The sequence below is a fragment of the Centruroides sculpturatus genome, unplaced genomic scaffold (assembly GCF_000671375.1).
Source record: "Centruroides sculpturatus isolate CEXI.00-Female unplaced genomic scaffold, Cexi_2.0 scaffold292, whole genome shotgun sequence".
Classification (NCBI taxonomy): domain Eukaryota; kingdom Metazoa; phylum Arthropoda; class Arachnida; order Scorpiones; family Buthidae; genus Centruroides; species Centruroides sculpturatus.
Window position 1 is genome coordinate 469,636 of NW_019384986.1, and position 23,036 is coordinate 492,671.

Sequence of the window (23,036 nt, forward strand, 5' to 3'; positions counted from 1 at the left end):
TAACCCACTTTACATTAGGCCAATATCGTTCAAATGGGTGAGGGCCAAATTTTGTATTCAGGAACTTATCCAGAAATATTTCTGTCTTCTTAAACAAGGGTTAGACTATGTATAAATATATATGTTTATAAAAAAATCTAACAAGAAACATCAGGTGAAAGCCTAGTAATTCGATAACTAACTATGTTTAGAAAAGTATTTTAACTGTACAAACAATAAAATTAACAATGCCAATCTTCATCGTGTCAGAAGTTAATATAAGAAAAATAAATAAATCGGGTATCTGAAAGGATTAAAATTGAGTAAATTTAATATTTTTCTTTAATTATTTCAACTCTAGCTTTTTTTTTCTGTAGTTAAAAATGGCTAATAACTACTACTCTTCCTAGAATGAAACAATACTCCATTCATTAACTGTAATTAATCACGACCCTCTTGTAGATAGACATCCAATGTCTTGACCTCTTGACCACTCAATCATCCATGCCAACTTTTTTATTTTTATACTTTTAAATTTAGATAAGTCTGTCAGGCGGAAAACGTGTTTAAAAATATGATTAATTTATTAAATCGAAGATAAATTAATTTCGATAAAAATTTTTTATCGTAGTTAAAAAAAAAATTATATCGATTTTAAATGAACAAATTTTTAACTGGCTGACTTCATCTAACAGATTGCTTAAATACTAATGTGTAGGTGTTAATTATTTTTTATTTACTTATTTTTTTTCTAAATTAAATTGTTTGATGTTAATTTAAAGTTTTAAACGTGTTAAGAGTGAGAAAATATTTAATGGTTAGATTACTCCTGTGGGATATTTAAAGATGTAAATATGAAGTATCGTCTCGCTTTACGAGTTGTATCATTTAAAATAAATGATTAACGTATATGAATTAATTATATAACGCTTTATAATGTCTAGATTTTTAACAGGATACTAAATTTTCTTGGTATAAAATGTAAATATTTTAATTTTAATTTAATTTTTAAAGATGGATATTTCTCATATTTTGTTTAAATCGAAATTTATTTCTTTATTCATACAAAATAAATTGTTCATTCAATTCGGTAGCTGGTCGAGACTTCAATGATTTTGTAACTCGATTTTTATAACTTTCATTTGTAAAGCTATTTTTGGATCTTGTACGTCACTAAGTGATATTTATAGATAACAGTTTTGAATTATTAATCAAGCAAATTAATCCTTCTCTAATGATCTAAACTTTTGTATTTAAATACAATTTTAAGATTCATAAACATATTGTTAACTTCCTGACATCTTACACAGTATTATTAGTAATTAATAAAAACTTGGAAAATATAAATTTCGAAGTTAGTTCCGGGTTAGTATTGCAGTATTTTAATATCGTTGCTATCCTTGTTACCGTTATATGTATTTATCTTGGCATCCAGGTGTGCGTGTTTGTGTATGTGTATAGGCCTACCTTATTAATATACTTTGTATACCAATACGGTAGGTCTATACAAGGTGCTGTAGAGTTTGTACAAATACAAACAAGGGCGTAGCTATAATAAGTATAGTAGGGGTGGCACTCGTAAATTGTCGAATGGCCTTACGGAGGTTTGGGGATTACGGAGTAACCCAAGAAAGGAGGAATTTGGGGAGAGCCGAAAAATTTTTAAAATATAATGTAATATGGACTATTAAATAATGTGTACAAATATATTCGAAATTTAAACGTTAAATATATTTTAAATGACAGAATTTCGTTATTTGAAACAATAAACAGGGATGGATCAAAATTTTATACGAGCCAATACTATCTCTTCTAGTTATGGACCTAATAAAAATATATGTATTAATCTACCGGCCTTGTATTATGTGTATAAAGTAGTATTATTATATGCATGTATGAGGTTTAAAATGCCTTTTTTAATAGTCTAGCCTACAGTATTTTATACTTACAATCAACTTTTCACATTTTCTTACAATCAATTAATCTTTCCTAGAAATAAAATCGACAAAAATATTGAAAAAGTTAGAAAATTTTATATTTTACTTAATAAATATATATTAAATTACTAGAGATTTGAAGTTTCCTTAAAACCAAACTTTAATGAAATTTTAAACATTCATGCCTTATTACATATTTTTCTTTTTATAAAATTTTAAATTGCGTTTGAATTATGAAAAAGTACATTTTAAAAGTTGCTTCTATATATTTTAAATTTATAAAAATGCTAAAGAACATCTGAAATTAGTGTAACTTAACTGTAATGTAAACATCACTCACCAAAAAGCTGATGGAATAATCATTGTATGGCTTATTACATTGATTTAGCAATTTATAAAAGAGTAATTCGACTGTAACAACTTAATTATTTATTTAATTTCGATCATTAATACAACATCTAATAGGAATTACAGTCCCTACTATCAATACAGCGAGCAAATTCTTGCATAAATTTAGATCAAGAACTATCTCAAAAGAAGAGCATCTAAGAGGAAAAAAAGGAAAATGTTATAGTCGAAATTTAGTACAACCTCTCCAGGTTCTAAAAAATTAATAACCCGCACATATAGACCTTTTGCAGTATTAATCACGATAAGAGCATTTTCCATTACCTTTCTGTCATTGTATAGGGTGTAGTCTATCCCATAAGCAAAACTATAGAGATTGCTTCTTTAATAGAATATCCATATTGATTTCAATCTTGTACTTTTATTAATTAATTCATCATTTATTTTTAGTTATGACGAAATCTCTTCGGAATTTCCTATCTTTAATCTGCATCTATGTAAAACCCACAAGGGATGGGTCGCCATGGTAACAATCCCTACAGTCACAGGACTAGTTAATGATACCAGTATATATATATATATATATATATGTGTGTGTGTGTGTGGTGTGTGTGTGTATGTATGTATATATAAATATATATGATGTGATACTTTCTTTCTTATCGCTGTGGACACGATCGATTTTTCAAAAATCTCACTTTTGTAAGAACGGATTTAGAAACATTTTAAAAACTTTTTACCCCTATTATTATTATTATTATTATAAAACATTTTTTACCATTGATATGAGCTCTTTCTCTTTCATACAAGAATATACTTGAATAGATGCTTCTAACAATAAAAGGGTATGAAATCCTAACTGCTGAAACGTCTTGTCCTTAATGAAGAAAGTATAAAGGAGAGGAATTTCTGTAAAAAATAAAGGAAAAAAACTGGATAAATTAAACGTTGTTATAATGCAAATTTCGAATTTCAGTAACTTAATATAGCTTTGGAATTGTAACAGATATAAGGACAAGGGAATTGTCAAATATGTAAAGAGATGGATTGGATGTTGCAAGGTGTCTATTGTCACTTGAATGTTATAAGCTGGTGACGTCATACGCGTATATCTGACGTAATCAATCGATTATCAAGTACCCAGAACGCCTATACGGAATAAAATAAGGTAATATTGAGTTTCGTGACTCACCTTCATGTCCGGTTTTTGAAGTCAGTTACAAGTAGACAATGTTATCGACTCAAAGACAACGCTCTGATGATAGACGAAGTGGGTTGACTTTGCCAGTACCAAATTACTCCCATAGAAGAAGACATTCGTGGATTTGTGGGTAAGCACTCTCTAAGGAATATCCAGTGCAATTCCAGAAAGTACGTGTAGTCTGTGATATACATTTTAAACGTGAACTTAGTCGAGTTTCCTGTATAGAAATGAAGCGAAATTTTCGTTAAAAAAATCTAAAAAAAATTAATTTTTTTTAGTTAGAGAAGATTCTTATTGATAAAATAGAGGCAAAAATGTTTTTACGATTTTATTTTGGTTTTGTTTTAATCGGTTTTTCTATAGTCAATTCTCGAAGCAACAAGTTTTATAAGATTTTGAAAAAGCTTGTGATGGAATAGCTTCGTTCTTTTATACTAAAGCTAGAAAGCCAAGAAAGAATTTAATTTAGAACTCGGCTTTCTTTCTTTATCTGAAAAAAAGTGCTTTAAAAAGGTTTAAATTCCTTCATCAAAATGGCTGCTTACCATCTTTCTTGAACGTAGCGAGCGTTATGTTAAACTTGGCAAAAATGCCAAGATGATACTTAATTATTTAAAGCCATAAAAATTATCCATTAATAAAGATATGTTCTTGAATATTTTATAGATATATACGTATGATCGTTGTTTTTTAAAGTATAATCTTGGAAGAATTTAATTATTTAAATTCTGCAGAAAATAAAATGATATCTCGGATTATTCTGAGTAAACAGACTTTAGCGTAACACAAATTTATTTATTTTAAAATAATAACTGTGGATAATATAAAGAAAGAGGCAACAAAAACAGGAAAAAAAATTATATTTACTAAACGAAAAAGGTTAAATTTTACATATAATTAGTTCGTGGAAGATTGAATCTCTTTATAAAGACAATTGCACGCGACGGATAAATATTTACAATTAGTTTACTTCATTTTTAATTTACGTTATTTTATTTTTTTACGCTCATCGATATTATTTCCATTAACGTCAGCATTTACAGAATAATTCAATTGATCTTACGTAAGATTGTTTATTCTTAGATTTTTGAAACTTTGTTTTTAATCAAACAAAATACTTACATGTATTATTAAAGTCTAGGGTTGCTTAATTAATTTTTCTTGTAAAACTGCTTAGTTTCAACTAAACTATTAAATAATGAAGGAAAAAAGATTTCATATTATCCACTTTTCCCCAAATTTAATGTTTAAAATCTATAAAAAATGTTTTATAAAGTGTTTTTATATTAATTTACGTTTTAAATTTTATATAGAAATATATGTTAATACATGTAAGTTCTTGTTAAACTTTATATTTACGTTTTGCTATACACTATAAATTCTATAAAACAATAAATAAAATTTACGAGTTTTATAGAATTTATTATAATAAATGCAATAAAAACATGTTTTATTAATTTATATTGCAAAACTCTTGTATAAATCATACGTTATATATATATATATATATATTTAAATATTTATGCTTTAAAACTATGTTTTATAAAATATATTGTAATAAATTAAGCTTTGTAAGTATATTTTATATCTTTTACGGTAAATTACACATTATAATGTTTGTTCCATAAAATTTAAAATAATATTTGATATATAAAATTATTTATTTTAATAAAAAAATTTTCAAAATTCTTTATAAAAGTTAAATAGAATAAAGTTTTAAAAAGGTTTATTTTACAGCATTTCTTGGATTAAATTACTGAATTGTGCTGTAAAAACTATACTTTTACGTAAATTTATTCAAATTTATTACAATAAATTACATATTAAATTACTTTCTAAAACTGAAACTCTACAAATTTTCGCTTTGTAACTATACATTTATAAAAGAAAGTTTTCGTAATAAATTAATAATTTGTAATATATTTTATAAACATCTTTTAAAATAAATTATATTTTACAAATTTACAAGATTTTTTTTCAATAAATTACGCTCTAAAACTATGCTTTACACAAAATTATGCGTTACAAGTTTACTTTAATGCAAGATTTATATGAATCTTCTGTACAAAATTCATACAAATCGACGAAATTTATTATTTATTTTAATGAAAAATAAACAGATAAAAAGATTATTGTAAAATTAAGACACTATTGTTGCAGTAGGAATTACAAGTTTTACAATATTTTTTGTGATAAATTATACCGTAAAAATTATGCTTTATCAAAATTTATTGCAATAAATTACACTTTACAAGACTTCTAAACGTTTTATGTATTAAATCGCTGTAAAACTAAGCTTTATGAAGTATATTTTTATAAATTACGCTTTTTAAATAAATTTTCAAAGCAATTTTTACAATAAATTACGCATTAGAAAGCTTGCTTTAACATTGTTATATTTAATGTAAAATTACATAAAATTTACTACGTAAAATAGGCAATATGAAGAAATTGTTTAAATTATTGAAAATATTAAAGTTTTATCCTACATTCTAACATTTAGTTTAAAAAAGATATCGGTGATGGCTAGTAAAGAAAATGGATTTTATTTTTTTTAATAAAGAGGAAATCCGAGTATAAAATATTTTAGTAATTATTCCCATAATGATTATAATAATTTACTTTTTCCATTTAATAATAATAATAATAAATAAATAAATAAATTAATTAATTAATTAATTATGCATTAAATGTTCATAATTTATTTTTATTAATTCAATAAAAGTGAATTAAAGAATAATAATATAAATAATCTATAAAAAAGTGGTTAAAAATAACTTTTATGTAAATACTGTAAATTTTTATAAAATTTTTTGTAAGTCGAATCTCTATCTAGAGCTTTTCTAAGTAAAGCCACCACCAATAAGTGCCAATAAGAATTTGTAAACGGATCCGGACCCTCTAAATAGTGAATCTTCAGTAGCTTTTAAATTACTAAATATATAATTTTGCGTTGCAAACGGCATTGTTATTGGCAAATTGTGATTTCAAACACTTAAATCTCATTACAATTTAGCCGTCCTTTGAGAGTTCACTTTATATCGAAAGTTTGCTACATACATGAATAGAAATGAGTGATAAGATTGTTCATTATACGTAATTTTTACTATTGTACTTCGATTTAGCACCACTTAATTTAGTACCAATTTCATAAACAAATGATGATGCGAAATCGAAGTTTGGCTGTATATCGAATTATAAATCTGTTGTATTAAGAGGAAAATAAACTTTCTAATAACGTTTATAACAAACAAAATGCACAAAAATACATATGAACATCAATTAATTAGTGAATATTTGAATTTAGATCTCGAGAATGTTATTATTTGAGCATAATGTTGATATTAGTACTTAACCTGTAATTATAGAATAATGTAATAATTGAAGAGCTCTAACAAAGTTCGTAAAATAACAAAGTAGCTTTAATTTATGAGACGAATGTCAAGGTTTATAATTTAAATTGTTTACTATTATGTAAATATATTAAGTATAAATGTTAGTAATCATAACAATGACTTGTTATATTAATTAAACTACTGTTTAGTCATCGAATATTATATTATAGAAACATTTAGAAAAATAGAAAACCCAGTTTTAAAAAAATAAAGAAAAATATTGGATACAATATTGCAAATAATTTATTTGTCTATCCTACTATCTGTTAGGCAATTTTCGTTTATCATTCTCATCCAACAGCTGAGTAAGAGCATTTCTATGTTAAATTTTATATATTTCAGGAAATTTTCCATGAAAAATTTCTCTATATTTATACTTATTATAGTTCTAAAATTGAAACTAAAAATATTTACAATATTTTTGTTTTATTCTTTAAAAAAAATACAATAATTTTTGTTTCTTGATCGTTTTTTACTGTTTATTTTATTGAAAAATGTTAGATATTTCTAAATTAAAAAGCATTTTTCAATGTTAGATATATTAAATTATTCGAAAGCAGACACACGTACAGACAGGAAAATATATATACACAAAATATTACGTTTTAACTAGTCAAATAATGTTCCGGATTTTTCGAAATATATATTTGTTAATATCGATTTTTCGCGAAAATAACACTTCTTGTATAAGAAAAACATCAGGAATTCTGAAGAAAGCGCGATTATTTCCTAGATTAATTGTATTTTTTCTGTTGTTTTTATAAATATTTTGCAATTTATTTGTAAATTTATTCTACATTGATTAAATTAAAATAGAATTTATAAAAAATATTTTAAATTTCGAAAAATAAGATATTTTTCTAAATTTCGTGAGAAGACTATATAATATATAAAATGTTGCTTGATATATTCCTTTAAATTCAGTGGGGAAAAAATAGGGAAAAGACAAGATAAACTAAAAAATATTTTTTTTTTGTCAATTTANTCAGAAGGAGTGAAAGTTGACAAAAACTTCCTTGTCAAATGGTGAGAGGTTCAGGAGTTTACCAACACTCATTATCCAAATAGAGCTGAGGCCAACAGGATCAATGATCTCTACAATGACACGCTTGCCCGTCATTTCCGACAGGTGTTGAAGAAGAGAGAGAAACAGACCACCTTGGACATGTTTTTCAAGAAGCAAGATGCCAAAAAACAAAGGATGAACAAGAGGAGATGACCCTGCAAGCTCCGGTAGCCTCTCCTGAATCTCACTCCGATTAAAAAACAATAAAAAGAGACCTGCTGCAATGTGTAAAAAGGCTGTATCTGTATGAATGTATGAAGAAAGTGTTCCTCCACATCCTCCTCACAACATCTGACTACCCGGCATAATTGGTGACTGCTCCATTTTCATTTTTTTAATGGTACAGTACGGTTATTTTATGCTGCGGAACGAATTATATGTTTTAACACGTATTTCTGTGGGAAAATGCGTTTCGTATAACAGACTTTCCACTTGACGTGCACCTGGAACGGATTAAGTACGTTATACGAGGCACCACTATATATTAGACACAAATAGGATGAATTCGAATAGATAGACCTGTGCACGCTCTTTATAAAAAGTAGATGACTACAATTAGCATTATGAGAAATTTCAGATGGATCCTGATAACTGAATAAACTGAATCTTACGTATCATTTACTGTATTAAATAATCCTAACAAAAAGAAAAGCTCAAAATAAAATGCCTCATTTTTTTCTATTATAATTAATTTTTAAAAAAGACAAATTACTACAGTTATAATAGGAAATGTGCAATTACTTACTGAATTCTGATTTATGGCTCGATGATGATTTATAATTACTGAAAAATAAAACAATAAAATGAGTATTTGAAAAAAGCAGTATAATAAATATAAAGTATTATAAAATTCTAACGATGATTATGTTTTATTAAAATAAAATAATTACTCTGTTAACATTTTTCTTAGTGTTTTGCCTAGAAGAATAGAAGATTCGTTAACTTCTTAACATATTAATCAACTGTATAATTATTTTTATATCATATATAGGATTTTAAATATTCAATGATAAAAAATAAGTTTTTTGTATAAGAATAATGATTTATGAACTAAAAAATAAGCAAGTGTAATGAATCTAGAGTTTCATTTTCTTAGAAAAATTTATTTATTTAATTTTTTTTATTCAAATCAATAAACGTGTTTATCAGAAATATAGATAAAGAATTTCAGATTAAGCTATTTTATTTTGAAAATTATTTTATCACTTTCATTGTAATGCTTATTTTTATCTTACAAATATTTGCCTCATTTTATGTATGTGCACATACATACATAAAACGAGACTTTCATATCTAGTTATGTGGATTTTGTCACTGTATAAAATGTATACTGTATGTAACTGTAAAGAAATGTTTTAATGGAGAGGCATTTCTTTTACAATTTCAATATTTTGAGTGTTAATCCACCAGTTTTATTCCAGCCACTAAATTATATATTTTTATTAGATCTGCATTTGTTTGAACAAGTTATGTAGGTAGCCAACTTAATGTATTTCTGAAAGTTTAACATCGTATTCAACTATTCAGACATAAAAAGATTTGATTACTTTATTACTTTTTAAAGTGAACTACAAGCAAAAATAGAGCACATTTTAAATTTAATATAGGACTTTTGAAATTTCAATAAATGTGTAAAAAACAATCTTCTCGAAGATTTTCTGTTAAATTATTTTATTAACAATAAAACGTACTCCTACGTAAAAAATGAGTATACCAATCGAAAAATGACGAGTAAACTCAACGTGGAAGTACGAATAAATTATTTGTAGTATTTTATCTACTATTATTGCTTTTAAAATTGTTTTCTTTTTTTAAAATTCTTTATTTGATGATGTTTATTTTCTGAAACGTATCACTCGATGGCAAAATAGCAATAAACAACGGCGTGTATAATGGAGAAAAACTTTAGAGATCATAAAGGAATTTTTAATGGCTACACAGGATAGTAAATGACGTCTTTTTTTTTATAAGAAAACTAAAGTCTTTCCGTTTTGGAAGATGATAAAAAAAATTATATAAGTTCTATACCGTGACTTTTTTGAGTGTAAAGTGTCAGCATATTCTCTTTTATCCCTGATAATTACAATGAAATTTCTAATACTTTATTTCTTCGATTTTATTAAGAAAAAGGTTATATTTTCCAGGAAAAGTTCGAGAAAAATTTTCTGTAACTTAAAGGATGCTGTATAACTGTTGTTCCTGGTGACTAGATATGACGTAGAGTGAAGACATTTTAGTTTCTTCTATGTATTATGACAGTATCATATGTAAGATTGATTTTATTAGATACTCTCTTATTAAAGTTCCTTTACTAAAGTGATATTCTATATTAAACATACCTACCTGCACAGGTGAATAGATCGAGTTGTATGGTGTGATATTCTTGCTCCCCTTAAACTAAATCATTTGGATTTTTATCTGTGGGGTTACCCATAGAGGGTAGAGAATGTCATAACCCCATTCATAATGCTGCTGCAACGTATTTTCCACGCCTTTTACAAGGGACCTGAAACTTTCAGGGAATATATCAGTCAGAATATATACTCTGGATCATCCTAATACATCTCTTTTACTTATCATTTATTAATTTTTCGTTAATTTATTTTATTGCCTGTTAATTAAATAACCAGCTCTAACAGATATACAAACATAATTTAGATATATTAAAAGGAATAAATTATTTATTACTATTTACAGATTCCAAACGTATGTTTTTCTTTTAATTGAAATGCTGTAATGAAAGCGAGGAAAATTAATTTATTAAAGTAATTAATTCAAAAAAAAGAAAAAAGATTTTAATTTAATTTAATGTAAACTACAATTACTTTAATTTAATTTTATGAATATCATTTTTCATATTTTATGAAAAGGTATGAGACGAAAAGCGTGATTTCATTTAACTAAAGTGTCTCATCTAATTAGACTAATTATACAAAACCATGCAATTTCTTTGCAGAGAAATTAAATATTGGATACTTTAATATTTTTATAAACTTACAGATGTTGCCTCTTTGTACTAAATATACCTTTTTTTAGCTCTTATTTTCGTGGGTAATCTCCATAGATACTCCCTTTCATCCGTATGAATCTCGACGGAAATAAATTCTAATATGTTCTGCGAATAGTTAAATTCTCTTTAGGGTATCATTTAAAGCCATATTACAACAATTTAATATTAAATTAAGTGGAAATTCCGCATTATATACGCTGCATTCGAGATATGATATAACACGTTATTGATGAGATGTCATTGCAAAGTCCTACACGAATAATATATCATCATTTATACTTCAGGATATTTTATAATATTACGTAATAACAATAATAAAAGCAACAATAGAAATTTATAATGTTTACAAATGAGAATAAAATTCATTTTTATTAAACAAAACGTCTTATACTATGTAAATTAAGATTATGTTTTCTAGAAAAGTAATTTTATTCATATAACATTACATAGAGGGATAGAATAGTCTACTATAAAATATTACATAGTGTATGGATATAGAGATCGGCGATATGAATATAAAACGTGAGGAAACCTCAACAAAATTATAGAGATAAAGTGGTGTGGGTATGGAATGGATAACGCACTCAAATAAATGAAATTAAGGCAGTAATTTATTGNAGTCATTTTAAAATAAGTAAATTATGTACTTTTAATTTAATGATAATTTAATCAAATTGTTTTAAACAAATAGAAAATTATTGTTGCTTCTTTTAATTTGATTACTGGAAATGTAATATGCGATACAAACAATTAGGAAAAATAATTATTTAAAAAACATTTTGACTACTTAACTTAGTTACACTTTTTGTATTAGAAATTGTATATATTCAATTATTAATTGCAGATTACTTGTATTATATTATTATAAAGATAGTTTAAAGGAATTATTTTTTATTGTAAGAAAACTGGAAATGAAAGTCAAGCTTAATTTACCTTTGGGACATAGTTACAGTTGACTTCTTTCCTCTATTTTTATCTTTGATAATTTTTTATCATTTGCTTCTAAGGAAGTTATTTACTATAGATTTACGAAGGATGCTATTAATTCTGAAAAAATAAAAAATAAAACCATTTTTTTTAGTTTTTTTTTTCAGAACTGATCGGATCTTATTTGTCACTCAACATGACATGGATAAAACCAACATCATCATTATTCAATAAACTTAAATCCTTAATCTAATATAACTTGATTAACATTTATCCTAGATCGGTGTAGTAAGATACGTGTCTAGGAAAATTACATTAGAAATGAGTTTTCTTACTTATCACAATCATAATTGGAAGGAAAAGAATGCAGGCTTGGTATTCATTTGTCTCGTACGTCCTACGAAACCATTCCAGAATGTAATTCGCATTATCTATCACTGGGAAATGGAACGTTTCCGTTTATGTTTGAATTGATAATTTCTCTTCCTGATTTATAAATTTCGTTTAAAGCTCTTAATTTTCTACTAGTACCGATGTGAATTAATTATATGCAACATTCATTTTATTGATCTTTGCAAATTTGAAATTAATTCATCCATTTTTATATGTTATATATCAATTATAAACTATCCTTTTTATGAGAGTGTTAAATATTACTTTTCTAATTTATGGAAAAATATATAATATATTAATTTATCTTATTAATGAAAAATTCAGAAATATAATTCTAAATTTCTATATTAATTGTTATATAAATTTCTATATTAAATATATTAATTGTGGTTAGTTATATGTATAAAACTATGACTCAATCAAGGCCTCAATTGCACCTATGACTTTAAGTGACATTTTCTAAATTAAATTATACTTGTAACGCTCAAATATATGAAATATTCTTTAATAGAATCCATAAGAATGCGCACGGAATCATATTTTTATGCAGGATATAGAAAATTCATGGAATATTCTGCATAATGCAAACCACAAAACAGATTATTACTCCTGTATTGTCAAGCGTAATATATGTCGAACGTGTAGAGATAACTGTAATAACTTCTAAACAAAATAATACCACTTTAAAATGTAACTATCACAATTTCGTACGCAAATTACAATTTTATAGCACGCAATTTATTTTCTATTCTTTTATTTGCCTGAAGTGTAAGAATAACAATGACAACAAGACATAATAATTTTATTCATAAATTTAGTTCTTGCTGCATTGAATGATCTGGAATTTTTATGACGTTCAGTCCAGATAAAAATTCGAAATTATAGCATCATAAACAGACCTCAATCTAAATAATAAGATCATAAAGGTTAAAACTTTTATGCAGCAAAGATATATTGTCATTTGGGATTTCTTGTAAATCTAGCTTACAGCATAATTACTAATTATCCATAGATAAATCATTATAACGGTCTGTAAGTTAACAATGATATATAACAACAGATTCAACTTTAATCTTCGGGTCTTTAGAGTGATGTGCCATGTAAATAAATATACATTAATGTGACATTTAGACAGTTAAACACCTTCTTTATTTTATTATAGGTAATATTCTGAAAGTTATTAAAATATTATTTTTAATGCAGATGTTTATTAAAATACAATCAAAAGATACTAACATTAACTTGTTTATTTCGAAAGAATATAGATATTTTATTTATTTATATCTTAAACAATCGATATATTGTTTCACTGCATATAATTCTTTTCTATTTTCTATTTTTGGTAAGTCTGAGGAATTGAAATATTGTTAGAAAAATCGCCTCGGCGAGATTTAAAAAATTGGAATTGTCTTTTTTCCAACTTAAAAAATTGCCTTTTGAGACTTATTTTTTAAAATCTCACAACCGCTAAAATTTACAGCAAAGATGTTTATAAATCTTTAAAAAATCTCGAAAGCATAACTTCACATATCCCAGATCTATATCTTTTTTCGCGCTTAAGCTAGCTTTAAAATCTAATTTTTTAAAATTATTTTATAAATTTTCTTTTTTCTTTATTAGATTTTAATCAATGTAAATGTATATTATATAAATTTAGAGTTTTTTCTTGGCAATAAAACCTTCGCTCATCGCAATGCATCGGGTGTAACAATCGATTTAAAGGATGCAAATTACATCCATAAGTTTTATCTTTATTAGAAACAGATTGATTCAATTGAAAAAAAATATAACATTCAATTTATGTAATTTCTGTATGACATAATGCTTTTTTTATGCTAAATGAATCTTCAAATTTAGGTTTGATGAACTTAAAAAAAAAAACTTGAATCTGCTCGGTATCGATTTTTTGAATCGCTGGCGACAAACAGTCTCTTTCTATCTCTCGACTAAAGGTAATGTTTTTGGAATGATGCCAGAAAACATCTTTAAAATACAAACAATATTTCTTTGATTTCGATTTTTGGGGTGGGAAATATTTCTTTTTCAGATACTTAAATTACAGGAAAAAAAAACTAGGAAAAAAGAATCGCTTTAACTTACGCGATATTCTCGCTTTATCGCTGATCAGATCAAAATGTCGCTGTTATATATGCACCTTAACACTTTCAATGCCTGAAAATACTACTTATAATTTACTTAATAAGATGTTTATCTTAAACAGAAATCATTAGCAGTATAATTTTACTCATTAACGTCATCTTTTATGTTAAACGATGCGGAAATGCGTAGAATTAAAATAAATTTCTACGCCCGTTTAAAGATGAAATTCTATTTTTAGAAACGGTTCTAGCATAAGGAAGCTGATTTATATCTTAACATTTAGAAAAATTTTTTTAAAAAATCTCTTTAACATAAATAGATTATATTATAAAGCTTAGCTTGGAGATGACTGAGCTTTTTAGTCTTTAAATATGTAAACATTACAGATATAAATGTTTAAAAATAACAACAATAATATATCAATTTTGTAGGTTTTCTGTTGTTGAATAATTCTTAAAATTATAATAAAAAAATACAGTTTATATTTTATTGTATCATAAAATATTAATATATTAAAATTGATACCATTCTTTTGATAGGCCACTAATCAAAAGTTGTCATCGCGTGCTCCTAGATCACTGAAAGGGAAAAAGAAGAGATAATTTATAAAAAATAAATGTCTGAAAAAATTTAGAAATTAAAAAATTGAAATAATTTTTTCTAATGTCTAATTAAGCAGACAAGAATTGCTTTAATTAGTTTTACTATTGAGTGATGTAAAACACTTCATTGTTCTTTCTCGCTTACGCACTAATTAGTTTGCCTGCTGATTTGTAAAATTAATTTAGTAATTTTCTTTTTTATCTATTTTTTAAACATTGTTTTTAGAAATTATTATTAAAAAATCGCCGCAGGAAAATGCAAATTTTCTTTTTTTTTCTTGAAAAAATTATGTTTTAAGTTAAAAGAGTAAAAGGAAAGATTCTTGAATAGATATTTAAGAGATAATTTTGTTTGTAGATATTATAATAAAGAAAAAAAATAAGTTTCTTGAATGAATTTTAGATAAAATAATAAAAATAAATCTACAATTTCTTTAAAAACAATCAAGAAATATAATGACTTTTTTAGTGTTTATATTTTCATTTATATTTTCTAGAAAAATTGCATACAAATTTCTAGAATGTATAAATCAACAATTAAAGAATTTACGTTATTAATTCCAGAAATATATATTTTCTAGACAAATAGTTAGTTATGTAGCTTATATAGAAAGCACTGTACCTATACATTAATAAAATTCATTCCAGAAAATACATATTTATAGAATGAATTTTTATTAATTTCCAGAAATAGATAATTTTTGCCTCTTTATATATTGTATATTTACGATATAACATTCTATAATAATGTATTTCTAGAAAGTAAATCAGTAATTGCGTGAGATTTAGCTTACTTCATTGCGTGGATCTATCTAAAATTTCTCAAAATTTCGATTCCTCGAAAGTTGTAATAATTGTTTCTTGTACAATTTTAACCCATTATAAATGTGAATTTTTTTTTCCTGATAACAAGACTATTAAAAGAAAAATTTTTCAAGAATTTTCGGGAGTAATGGCAAGTCAAGATTCGAAATCGAACATCGTCATCGAACTGGTAGTCAGGACTTCCAACAAAGCAAAATATATTTGAAAGGCACTTGTGGGAATTCAATTTTATGCGTCCCTGCACTGACAAGTCTAAGAATGAGGAAGAAAATTGTTATACATACACATATGCACATAAATATAACAATAAATTAAATTTATAATATCGTTATAAATAAAATTTAACATTATTATAAAGTTTTAATGTTAAATAAGAACTGAAAAATTTGAAATATTCACTTAATTAATTTTTATGTAATTTTATCTTTGTATTATAAATTTTTAATATTTTCTCTTTGGTTGTAAATAATTGTATAGATATTGTTTGCTAGGATTAGATTTAATATTTACTTTGTTATTTCAGTACTAAAAAAATTTGTAATATGGATTATGTCTTATTATGTTCCCTTTCCTCTTCTTTATTTTTGAGAATGTTATATATACAGAATTCAAAATTTTTTAAAAGATTAATGATGGATGTTTCTCTTGAATATGGAACTTGAATCGATATTTTATGAATTATTAATGATCATAAATCTATTTTCTAAGATATATTATTTTTATCACAAACTATTATTATTTTTCTTTAAAAATATGAAATTTTACTTTGTTTGTTAAAATAAGTTTACTAAAAAAAATACTAGCTTTAAGGAATAGTGTATAGGTTGTTGGGATAACATATTTGTGAGTTGCATACTCTATAATAATACAGTGGTGCCTCATAACGTACGCCTCGAATAACGGACGCTGCGAAGAACGGACTTTCTGTTTGGCCGTTACGTGAGGCGAAAAACAAACTTTCTGCGAACAAGTGCGAATGATATTTTCACTCTTTTGCCGTTGCCAATGACAATCTGCTATTTTTATAATATATTAGTATTATTAGAATATATTATTAGTATATCTGAAGTACAGAGCTCCCGTTGAGATTCGGCTTGCTCCCTTGTTTATTACGTACATCACCTCAGTGCAGAGTATTTACATTTATTCAAGTGTTGTGCAAATCATGGCTTCTAAAAAAAACAGAAATGTGATTTCAATTGAAACAAAGCAAGAAATCATCAGAAGGAGTGAAAGTTGACAAAAACTTCCTTGTCAAATGGTGAGAGGTTCAGGAGTTTACCAACACTCATTATCCAAATAGAGCTGAGGCCAACAGGATCAATGATCTCTACAATGACACGCTTGCCCGTCATTTCCGACAGGTGTTGAAGAAGAGAGAGAAACAGACCACCTTGGACATGTTTTTCAAGAAGCAAGATGCCAAAAAACAAAGGATGAACAAGAGGAGATGACCCTGCAAGCTCCGGTAGCCTCTCCTGAATCTCACTCCGATTAAAAAACAATAAAAAGAGACCTGCTGCAATGTGTAAAAAGGCTGTATCTGTATGAATGTATGAAGAAAGTGTTCCTCCACATCCTCCTCACAACATCTGACTACCCGGCATAATTGGTGACTGCTCCATTTTCATTTTTTTAATGGTACAGTACGGTTATTTTATGCTGCGGAACGAATTATATGTTTTAACACGTATTTCTGTGGGAAAATGCGTTTCGTATAACAGACTTTCCACTTGACGTGCACCTGGAACGGATTAAGTACGTTATACGAGGCACCACTATATATTAGACACAAATAGGATGAATTCGAATAGATAGACCTGTGCACGCTCTTTATAAAAAGTAGATGACTACAATTAGCATTATGAGAAATTTCAGATGGATCCTGATAACTGAATAAACTGAATCTTACGTATCATTTACTGTATTAAATAATCCTAACAAAAAGAAAAGCTCAAAATAAAATGCCTCATTTTTTTCTATTATAATTAATTTTTAAAAAAGACAAATTACTACAGTTATAATAGGAAATGTGCAATTACTTACTGAATTCTGATTTATGGCTCGATGATGATTTATAATTACTGAAAAATAAAACAATAAAATGAGTATTTGAAAAAAGCAGTATAATAAATATAAAGTATTATAAAATTCTAACGATGATTATGTTTTATTAAAATAAAATAATTACTCTGTTAACATTTTTCTTAGTGTTTTGCCTAGAAGAATAGAAGATTCGTTAACTTCTTAACATATTAATCAACTGTATAATTATTTTTATATCATATATAGGATTTTAAATATTCAATGATAAAAAATAAGTTTTTTGTATAAGAATAATGATTTATGAACTAAAAAATAAGCAAGTGTAATGAATCTAGAGTTTCATTTTCTTAGAAAAATTTATTTATTTAATTTTTTTTATTCAAATCAATAAACGTGTTTATCAGAAATATAGATAAAGAATTTCAGATTAAGCTATTTTATTTTGAAAATTATTTTATCACTTTCATTGTAATGCTTATTTTTATCTTACAAATATTTGCCTCATTTTATGTATGTGCACATACATACATAAAACGAGACTTTCATATCTAGTTATGTGGATTTTGTCACTGTATAAAATGTATACTGTATGTAACTGTAAAGAAATGTTTTAATGGAGAGGCATTTCTTTTACAATTTCAATATTTTGAGTGTTAATCCACCAGTTTTATTCCAGCCACTAAATTATATATTTTTATTAGATCTGCATTTGTTTGAACAAGTTATGTAGGTAGCCAACTTAATGTATTTCTGAAAGTTTAACATCGTATTCAACTATTCAGACATAAAAAGATTTGATTACTTTATTACTTTTTAAAGTGAACTACAAGCAAAAATAGAGCACATTTTAAATTTAATATAGGACTTTTGAAATTTCAATAAATGTGTAAAAAACAATCTTCTCGAAGATTTTCTGTTAAATTATTTTATTAACAATAAAACGTACTCCTACGTAAAAAATGAGTATACCAATCGAAAAATGACGAGTAAACTCAACGTGGAAGTACGAATAAATTATTTGTAGTATTTTATCTACTATTATTGCTTTTAAAATTGTTTTCTTTTTTTAAAATTCTTTATTTGATGATGTTTATTTTCTGAAACGTATCACTCGATGGCAAAATAGCAATAAACAACGGCGTGTATAATGGAGAAAAACTTTAGAGATCATAAAGGAATTTTTAATGGCTACACAGGATAGTAAATGACGTCTTTTTTTTTATAAGAAAACTAAAGTCTTTCCGTTTTGGAAGATGATAAAAAAAATTCCAGAAAATTCACTTTTGTAAATATTACTTTCTTGAATTTTTATTGTTATAGCGTATAAGAAACAATTTTATATTTATATAGATTACATAAATTCCGGTTTAGTAACGTTATATATTGTAATTAATTTTATAATGACATAGAGTAAATTAGATTATTTGAATGGAAGATATTAAATTTATTCTGGAAATTTTAAACATGAAATTCATACGTGCTTTATCTTTGATCTAGTAAACGGTTTCATATATTAATTTAAACATTCATTATAATTTCATAATTTATTAAGTAATACAGCTAATTTAAAGATAGTTAAATATAATAAAATTATCTGAAAATATTTATATTCGCCTTACAAATTTCGAATATGACTGCTGTTTTCCAACATTTCTCTTGTACAAGTCCTGTACAAAATAAATTGTAATCTATTGTCTAGGATAAAATCGCATTAGTAAATTGATAGTAACAGTATTTTTTCTTTTTATTATTATTATTATTATATAAATCATAGTTTTTCTTATTGAGAAAATTGATATCTTAATGTTTCATTTCGGAGATAATATCATTTATATAAGAACAAACTTATCTAGTAATATGATTCGTAAGCTGCTTTTGTACAACCTTCTCAGACATTTACCATTTAAAGAATTAATTATTATCAAATTTTTGTCAGTTGATATAACTAACTAAATTTTATCTATCTCCGGTCTAATTTACGCCTCAATAGATTGATTGCTGAATATTGAAATCAAATGACCTCAAAAATTACAATTAAATTTTACAAAACTGCTGCTATACATAAATCTTTCTTGCATATATTCTAATTATTCTAACTTCAAATGAAATATATTGATCATTACCATTAATTAATTCTTTGTTTTCTTATTAATTTCAACATCTCTTTTAGTAAACAGATAATTAGAGCTGGCTACAATCTTGTCACATAAGTATTCAGGAAAGTGACCAGCTCTCACAGATTGGGTTTATGATCATCCTATTTTATGATCCAATATATCGCAGTAAATCAGATCCTAGCTGCACAACCAATATATTACCAAAAACAAAGCTCTTCTCCTTATGTTTTAGTACTTTCAAAGCAGCTTTTCTAGTAAAGAAGAGATTTTCTTTCAATTTCCTTTTCATGAACCACCAATTTTCAATCAGCATGTAATATGAGAGATTAATTGACAAAATTCTAGATTATAATAATAATTTAGAATTTGCCAATTACTCTGACTAAATTAATAATTAATAAGTCACTACTTCACTTAAATATAATCATTTCCATGTTTAATAGTTAGATATATATATATACATATGCTTAATGGATCCTACTGTAAGTTCAATATCACAACTTGCTGCTAAATTTGCTTAATTTAATTTGCCTGCAGGTTACATAGTTAATTATTAGTAAGAGAAACAAACACAGTTCTCTGAATAATATTAGTAACCATTAAAATATTCTTACAAGATCTCAATTTAGTACCAATTAGTTGTCTTTAAACAGAGATTTTCTGTTCATAAATTATGTATCGTTGACTTTTGCCTGATGTAAAAATAATGTTTGCGTTATTCTTATAATTAACTATCATATTACCTGAACTAAAATTAATTTTAAAAACTTTATAATGAAGAATACATTAGTTGAATTTATTGTTAGCATCGCTGTTACATATTTAAAACGTTAGCGACAATTTCTGCTTAATGGATACGAGTGCAACACGAAAGACAACAAAATTGCCAATTATTTCCAGTATTAGATTGTATAGAAATTGGCAATTACTACATTGTAAAGATAACAAACTAGCGATATCACAATTGCTATCTTTCACATATATTAAATTCATATAATGATAACAGATAAATACGAAGAGCAAACAGATACATTGACATCTTCAAACTAATTCGACCACCGTTCAGGAACTTCAAACGTTTATTTAAGAAATTTCGATATTGATTTTTTCGTAAAAACAATATATCCAATACTTTCTTATGTTGTCTGAAAGAAAGAGGAACTAGGTAGGTCTTGTATTAAGAGGAACAGAATATACTCAAGACGTTCGAAAGTACAGTACAATAGAAAACAATGGAAGCGGTCATAATAATTAATATGACTATAGAAAAATAAATAAGTTAAATAGAGATAATGATAGATTATTATTATATATCTATAAAGAAATTAAAGATTTTGTGACTAATGAGATTCTTAGCGATTATCAATGCAAGGCATTTATCAAAAAAGAAACCCGCAATGCATCATTTAAAATGAATTTTTCCAATTTCGAGATCTAAATTATTATTTGTGCGAACAAAAAATAAAAAAATGAATAAAATGTGATTTTAACTTCACGATGAAAAATAGATTTATTGTATTTTATATAAAAAATGATTTGAAAGAGAAAAACTAAAAAACGAAATAAAATATAATTTTTTTTTCTTACAGGAATAAGTTTTATTTTCAGGAGAAACGATTTGGAGATTATTTTAAAACTTAAGTCTATTTTTAAATAAAATAATGAAACCATAATTTATATACTTACTTCAAACATGAAAACATATTCTTAAAAAAATCAGTAAAAATTATCTTGTAATTTTACTTAAGTTTATCTTTAAATATATTTCCTGAACGACCTTTGCCACACCCTCGTGTTAAACTTATTAAATATTCTAGATGTTCCTAGGACTTTTGGACATAAATATTTAATTCTAACTTGAAAAATGCAACGTTTACTTCGGGAAATAATTAATGTTTCAAATACTTGATCTACTTCTACTTCATGCAGTGAAATATATACTGTATATAGTGAGAAGATAATTATAATTATTGAATTTATTTTTAAACATGCGGCCTATACTTACGTTTATAACAGACTATAAAATAATAGGCAAATCATTCATGGAAAGTAGCGCTTCAATTCTCATAAGTCATAACAATCGCATCTGTATGTTAAAAGAGAGCAACAAATGCCATATTAAATATTCATGGTTATTGGACCCATGAGAAATATCTCAGCAGACTGTGGATAATCTGTGAAATGTGATAACTGCGCATCGTTACACGTTACTACTTCAGTTGAATACATTCATAGCATCCGGTCTCGTAGGTTTACAAGATGGCGCCGTGATTTGATATAACTCCATCTTCATATATCATTCATAATTAATCTGAGAGAAAACGTTTAATAATTGATTATCATAGCTTTAAAAGGTTTTAAGTAAAATACTGCAGTTGTTTAACATCGAATTTTATTGAGCAGCTTCTAATTTAAATCGTATTTAACCTGCAAATGATCGGAAAATATTAATAAAAATTCGAAATAGTGATAAATAAACTTGCTTCATTAAGCATATATCATCAAAATTATGAAAAATGAAAAGTTATATTTAATAAATCATTCATATTAAAATATTATACTTAATCTCCAGTCGGATCTCGTCGACGTCCAAAATAAATTCGAAGTAGATACTCTGCAATTAACCGTAATACATTCTAATTAATCAACAAGCGGTTCGTTAATGATTGATTATTTCAAAATTTAATTAGTATATGTAAAAAGAAAATAAACTTAAAGTTCTAGAATATTAAACTAATTGATAATTTAACACTGTAATTCTGTTTATTATATAATATTGACATTTTACATTCTTTGTTATTATAAGTAAGTAAATAAATTTTCTCTAAAGAAATGAAAATATTATAATGCTAATAATCCTAAAAATATTAAATAAATACACGTTTAAAGGACGCTAAGAATCATTTCTGTACTTAAAAAACTTTATTAACGAATTTATAAAATATTATTTTAAGAGCGTATCTGATCGTATTGGAACACAAGATGGCTTCTCTTTAAAAGTACTTCCACTATTTCCATTTTAAAAATCCTGCAACGAGTTGCTTAACTTTCCCGGCAACATTTAAAATTTTGGTGGCGCCACCTGTT

General features: G+C 25.7%; 1 long non-coding RNA gene across 3 annotated transcripts; it reads right to left on the reverse strand.

Annotated features, from left to right (window-relative positions):
* Positions 1-1,734: 1,734 nt before the first annotated feature.
* Positions 1,735-22,715, reverse strand: LOC111632924. Of its 3 annotated transcripts, XR_002757954.1 has the most exons (9): positions 22,511-22,715; positions 21,955-22,260; positions 17,978-18,005; positions 17,833-17,870; positions 14,885-14,937; positions 11,873-11,986; positions 3,457-3,685; positions 3,043-3,173; positions 1,735-1,968 (listed from the first exon to the last, which is right to left on the reverse strand). It is a non-coding gene; the product is annotated as an uncharacterized LOC111632924 (long non-coding RNA). The 3 variants fall into 3 exon arrangements; XR_002757952.1 differs by having other exon boundaries at positions 1,739-1,968; positions 21,955-22,715; XR_002757953.1 differs by lacking the exon at positions 17,978-18,005 and having other exon boundaries at positions 1,739-1,968; positions 21,955-22,715.
* Between the last annotated feature and the right edge of the window lie 321 nt (positions 22,716-23,036).